Source organism: Danio rerio, chromosome 3 (assembly GCF_052040795.2).
Source record: "Danio rerio strain M-AB ecotype USA chromosome 3, GRCz13ab, whole genome shotgun sequence".
NCBI lineage: Eukaryota > Metazoa > Chordata > Actinopteri > Cypriniformes > Danionidae > Danio > Danio rerio.
In genome coordinates this window covers 3,839,165-3,846,082 of record NC_141023.1, presented here as the reverse complement: position 1 = coordinate 3,846,082, position 6,918 = coordinate 3,839,165, and the positions used below count along the sequence as shown (strand labels likewise).

At 45.5% G+C, this 6,918-nt stretch overlaps 1 protein-coding gene across 4 annotated transcripts in view; it reads left to right on the top strand.

Moving 5' to 3' along the window:
• The window catches only part of myh9b (myosin, heavy chain 9b, non-muscle), a 798,697-nt gene that overhangs the window by 403,071 nt on the left and 388,708 nt on the right, over positions 1 to 6,918 (top strand). The gene's annotated exons all lie outside the window — the stretch shown is intronic.

Below are 6,918 nucleotides of genomic sequence, written 5' to 3'. Positions count from 1 at the left end.
ATTGTAGAAACTAGAAAAGCAGGCTGTTTGTGGGCGGATTCAAAGTCACAGGTAAAAATGTTTTCCTGTTTGACAACATTTTGTTCCAGCCACAAAAGCACAGCCTGGTGTAATCAAGTGATCTAAAAAAGTGTTTACTTTAAATCTGAAAACAGCATGGAAAGCACAATTAATGTCAATGTTATGTCATAGTATGCAATAGTATTTCATTAATGCTAAATTATCAGTACTCTTCTTATTTTCATAAATTAGAAAATTAATGTTTTGTGAAATTCTGGTCAAACCATGTAAGTGTTTACTTTAGTTTTTAAGATCTTTATTAGACTTTCCTCTCTCATTTAGTTGTCATCAGTAGGGCCAGACGAAATGTGCGGACGTTTTTTGTTATTTGCTAAAAAAATCAGCAGATTTATGTGGAATTATTTTGGGAAAATCATAACTAAAACCTTAATATGTAAAATAAATAATATCTTTTTTACTTTTATTTAATGTTTACAATGCAAATCCAGTTAGATTCACTTTAATGGGTAAACAAAGCAAGTCTCATAATATATCTACTAAAAGACAGAAAATATTACTTTACAAACTGCATTGTACATACATCAGATTTTTACATTAGTCAATAATATTACTATAATTTAAAAGCTGAATAAATATAGATTTACACACATTTACTCTAGTAAATAAACAGAATTATGATGATCTAAAAATCTGCAGATTTCTGCACGTGCAAATTTCGTGTAGGCCTAGTCATCAGTAACATACAATGTTTATCTTTAAGTGTGGATACAGTTTTCTAAACAATCACACAAATAAGCTGAAAATATTTTCTATTACTTTATTATTTATTATTTTCATAAACTAATTTAAAGAGGAGCTTGTGATGTGATTAAGCATGACTGGCTGTTCATCTGTAATCAGTAATAATCCAATCAGAGTGATCCTAGCTTACAATAAATGCACTGATTTATTTATTTTATTTTATTTTTTCCTTTCTGTCCTATCTTTGTTTGGAAGGACCACAAGCAAGAAATCGACTCTGTGATTCAAGCTTTTCGATAACCAACAGCAAACAACACCGAACAATATGGGCAACAACAGCAAAAATTTCAACTATAACAACAACTAGGCCAAGACCAACAGCGACAGCTCCACTCTCCACCAACATGCCAGCAGTGGCACAACGCCACGCAGCCTCGCCAAGAAGGGAACAAGAAGCCAAGGTCCCAGTGAGAGGCCCATTCGCACTACAATAAAACAATGCCGCCAGAATTCACCATCACCAACCACATCAAGCTGTTTCACCTGCTTACTCCTACTCCAGCTCCAGATTATCCTCTCTCGTCTCCAATAAAATCACTATTCCTGAACTCTGTAAAAACCTTTTAAACGCTGGAATTCCCATACCCTCACGATGCAACAATGCTGAACTCCTGAAGCTGTACTCCACCATCACTCCCCAGATTCCACCCACCATGTACACTGCAAGATCCACCTGCTCACGTCATGGCCCCTATCCTCAACCATCTTACTCTCCAACTTAACTTTCTCAACCCGGACAATCCAAAAGAGCTACCAAGAAAAGCACCTTACACAACTGGAAATCATCCAGCTCATACATTCAAGAAACCAGAAACACCCAGGTTTCAACGTCACTGCAACATATTAAGATTCCCTTGGAAAATAACCCTTTTGCACTTCACACTGCTCAACAATTTACCACCCCTCCCACTTGGCTCCCAGCCCCCCACTACACACCACTTGTATCAGTCATACCCATATCCAGCTCCTCATTCCCATTAACCCTCCTCATCCCATTCTCTCCCCACAACTTTCCCCCTTTAGCATCCCCTTATATTCCCTCTTCCTCCCTTCACGAAGCACTTACTCACACTTCCAGCACTGATCCAGCCAAACATCCCACTGTCCCTATACAATTTTCTTCAGCACGCCCCAGAGGTAGGACAAAGTCATTGTTTGGCGAGTCACAAGTAAGTCTTAATTCATTGCTGTCAAGTCCCGAGTCAAGACAGGCAAGTCCCGAGTCAAGTCCCAAGTCAAAGGCAACAAATCCCAAGTCAAGTCCAAAGTCTTACGGTTTGACTTTCGAGTCTTTTTAACAGAAAAATTAAATTTAAACAGATTACAGTATGTATGGTTAAGATCTGTATTTATTAAACAAACCTCCAGGGGGAGTCGTACGTGAAAGAGGATTTGCACATTCTCATTCAGGATGAACGCAAGTTTCAAACATTCAAAACTTTTTGTACACTCTTATACATTTGCAAATGGTGCTTTGCATTTGTGAAACGTGTTTTATGAAAATGTATTTTTATTTTGTGCACGTGAAATTTTTTTGGTAATATAAATAAATATTTTACGCACATGAATTTGGTTTTATGCACATGAATTTGGCTACGTATGTGTACATCGTGTCTTTTGCGTGAATTATTATTGAGTCTATTCTGACTCCATAATGTTATGTCTTCAGTGATCAATTTGTGATTCACTAAAGTTACATAAACAACCTTAATGAGGCAGCAGTAGACCAACAACTCCTGTATGCTGCAAAGTAAAATTGAGTGAAATTGGTATTTTGTCAATTGAATGTCGTGTCTGCAAAAGAGATGGAGATGGAAATCTGTCTAGCAGCAGTGTAAAATGGTGGCACATATACTCAACGAAGAAGGCTACTTCATACAAACAACATTGTTTTCTACACATAACATAAAATAACTTTGCTCTCTACCTTGTGTGACGCTTCTGCACCGATTTCCTCTGTTTGTGGACAAAACTTCTTGCGAGCTCTGAAATATATGCTGCCCGCACGCAAATCTTCTCACACTCTGAAATATGCAGTTCACACACAAATTTTTCTGCCCGCTCTAAGATTATATGCAGAATTTGTGTCTTGTGTTCCCTCTTCCTTTCATGCATTTTGATATGATCTATATTGGTGCACTGTTTATTAACAATAACCTAAATACTAAAATAGACTTACATATTAAATTTTTAATCTAATAAACCATAACATTTTGGCTGTATGTTATATGATGAGATATTTCCAGTTTCAAACACTTACAGACAGAGAATAGAGGTTGAATGTAAAGAATGCATTTTGTTTAATAAACATTTATTAAATATCCAAAAGGTTCACCATACTAATCAAATAAAAAAAAACATTTAAACAAAAATATAACTAATCCAAGCAGAAATGTAACTGTGAAAAAAATAGGAAAAACTTGTTTAGGTATTATAGCCTACTGTACTTATCACTCTTCAAATAAATGTCACGATCAATCCTATTTTATCATGGCAACTAAAATAAAGTGAACACGTCTCTGTTGTCTTCCACATTGCTGATGAAATTTTGGAGGACATTTTTAATATAATTCTCTTCATTTTTAAGAAGAAGCTGTTCCACAGGGCCCCTGAACACATATCGCTGTGGTGGAAATGCTATTAGTGGATTTTAATTATAGACCACAAATGGGAGATTTCGTTTCAGAAAGCCAATTGTCTGAAAGAGTATACAACGGGCCAATAAAATGCAAATGAGTTGGCAGCGTAAGCTTGCGCACGTGTGCCTTATTGCCAATTATCTCTGCATATAAGCAAGGGTGGAGCAAGCACACGCTATCCTTTTAAGCTGAAGAGACTGAACTAAGAGCTAAGGGACAGTCATTATGGCGATGCTAAATTACATTTCTGTTCCCCGAGGGTTACTTTAGTACCATGTGCACGCCCGGATCCGCCAGGGGAGGGCCATCGCGAGGAGGGAGAGCTCTGACATCCAGGTCTGGTTGGGCTAGAGGGGCGTAACTAGCAAAACCTGCTCCTTGTCCTCCCTGACCTTGCACAGTAACTGCGCGAGCAGGCTCACTGGGTGAAATGCATATTTGTGCATGCCCCAAGGCCAGCTGTGGGCCAGTGCATCTGTGCCGAGAGAGCCCTCGGTCAGGGAAAAGAACAACTGGAAAGAAGCGTTCTCGGGGCAAGCAAACAGATCGATCTGGGCTTCCCAGAATTGTGCACATATCAGCTGAACAGACTCGGGGTGGAGTCTCCATTCTCCAGGACGTAAAGGCTGCTGTAGGAGCGCATTGGCTGCACGGTTGAGCTGGAATGGAATGGAATGGAATGTGAATGACGCGCAGCGATTTCAGCCGCGTATGACTCCAGAGGAGCAGACGGCGGGCGAGTTGAGACATGCGGCGAGGGCGAATACCCGGTGGAAAGCGAGGAACAATGCCAACAGCTCCAGGTGATTGATATGCCAATGCAACTGGGTCCCTTCTACAGGCCCACAGGTGCATGCCTGCAACACACAGCCCCCCAGCCCGTGCTGGAAGTATCTGTTGAAAGAACAACATGACTGGACCCTTTCCAAGAGGCACTCTGCCCTATAGAAATGAGGGGTCATTCCAAGGGCTGAGGGCACGGCGACACAGCGCAGTAACAGTGACTCGGTGTCTGCCCGCGTGCCATGCACGTTTGGGAACTCGATCTAGAAGCCAGTGCTGAAGTGGTCTCATATGGAGTAATCCGAGCGGCGTGACAGCGGCTGCGGATGCCATATGCCCCAGGAGCCTCTAAAATAATTTAAGTGGGACTACTATTTTGCTGTCGAACTCTCTCAGACAATTCAGCATTAGTTGAGCGCGCTCTCCGGACAGGTGCACTGTCATGGTGACCGAGTCCTGCTCCAGCCCGAGAAAAGATTCTCTGCACGGGGGCAAGTTCGCTCTTTTCTTGGTTGACCTGAAGCCCCAACAGGTGGAGGTGCCGGAGCACCTTGTCTATGTGCATAATCAATTGCTCCGGAGTATGCGGATGCCCGCATGATGAAGGGGCACTAAGGCACCCTCTGCGAGCTTGGTGAAGACCCGCGGAGACAGAGAGAGCCTGACGGGGAGGACTTTGCTCGACTTTCGAACGCAAATCGCAGAAACTGACGGTGGCATGGAAGAATGGAGACATGGAAGTATGTGTCCTTTAGGTCTATCGCTGCAGACCAATCCTGAGGACGAACGCACCAAAGGATGCGCTTCTGCATGAGCATTCTGAACAGCAGCTTGTGCAGACAGTGGTTCAAAGCGCGCAGATCTAGGATTGGCCATGACCCATTGCTCTTTTTGGGCACGATGAAGTATGGGCTGTAAAACCCGCTCTCCATCTCGGCTGGAGGGACCGGCTTGATTGCATCTTTCGCCAGGAGGACAGCAATCTCCTCTCGCAAGACAGAGGCGGACAGGGAGCTGACCCTGGTGAAATACACACCTGTGATCTTGGGGGGCTGTTCTGTGAACTGAATCGCGTAGCTGAGTCTGATTGTGCGTATGAGCCACCACGAAGGGCTAGCCTGCGTTAACCAGGCAGGCAGAGCTCTTGCTAATGGACTCATCGCTACAACCGCTGACGTACCAGCAGTGGGGCAGCGCGGAGTGGGTGTGCTATTCTGGGAAGCGCAACGGTTCTGCGGAAGAGCTGGAAATGAGAGATTCACTCTCCCCTTGCACCCAAACTCCGGAGGTGGGGGCTTGAGGTGTGGGAGAAAGGAGACTGTCCTTCCAACGCCTATGAGCCACTGTAAAATACACAGAACCTGCGAACTGGAAAGACTGGCAGGGTTTGGGCTGTCACATCCGGGGAAGTGGAAAAGTGCTCTTTCATTGGTGTTTGCGTGGCAGTGAAAAGTGCAGTTGAAAATTTAACTTAATGGCACTCTGGGCAGGGAGGGCTGCATGCTTTCGAGGTGCTCGACCAGCCCGCTTTGCCAGAGGCGCGTAAGGGGGCGGAGCAGCTCTCGTAGGCAGGCGCCTTTGGCCAGGAGCAGCAGATATGGATGGCACTTAATGAATTACCCATCGCATCAGACTGCTCTCTCACCGCCTTGTATTCCTGGGGGAGTTCACAGACACCGGACCTTGTCGACTTCGTGCATATCAGCCAAGTTTAGCCAGAGGTGGCGCTCCTGGACCACTAATGTGGACACCGTTTTCCCCAACCCACATACAGCGGACTTAGTGGTCCAAAGAGCATAGTTGGTTGCTGTGCGTAGCTCATGTAACAAGCCTGGGTTGGACCCACCTTCGTGCAGCTGGGCCAGCGCCTGCGCTTTGAAGCGCTGGTAGGTGGCCATAGCGTGCAAGGCGGAAGTAGTCTGGCCCACAGCCTTGTAAGCGTTTCCAAGGGAGGCAGATAACATACAGGCTTTGGACGGGAGACGAGGCAGACCCCGCCAAGAAGAGGCTCCTCGCGGTCAAAGATTGTTCGCAATGGCATGCTCGACCTGAGGAATGGCTCCATACCCCCTGGCTGGTCCATCGTCAAGAGTGGTGAGGGCGGAGGGACACGCAGCACAAGCAGAAAAAGGTGCCCTCCAAGACTGTGCGAGCCTACTGTGCACCTCTGGGAAGAAAGGGATGATAGGCTTCGAATGCTTGGCCCTCTATTCCACTATGTAGCACCCATCTAGTCAATCCGGCCGTACAGCTGGGGGATAAACCATCTCCAAACCCACGGCCGAAGCAGCCCGGGAAAGCACGGCTAACAGGTCCGTTTCAGGATCCGTCATTACAGCGCTCACACACCAGGAGGGGGTGAGCGGGTCTGGATCCTCGTCGGACAATGAAAGCCCATTCTCCGATGCAACATTGGACGTCTGATCCCGGGTGTCATCGAACGTAAGGGCTACCATCTGGTTAGACGGATCGCTTCCTCAGCTCGAAGCTGGAGGAGCGCTTGGAGGAGCGGGAGATCCGCGGCCCTGGAGGCGATGGATAATCTCCCACTGGAACCCTCAGACCTGCCCGAGTGCCCGCTGCAGTGCAGGGGACAGCTAGGGTTGTTCGCTCTTTTGCAAGGGCTAGCCGCGATCTTAACTGCGCAACAGACAGGACATTGCAATGACGACAT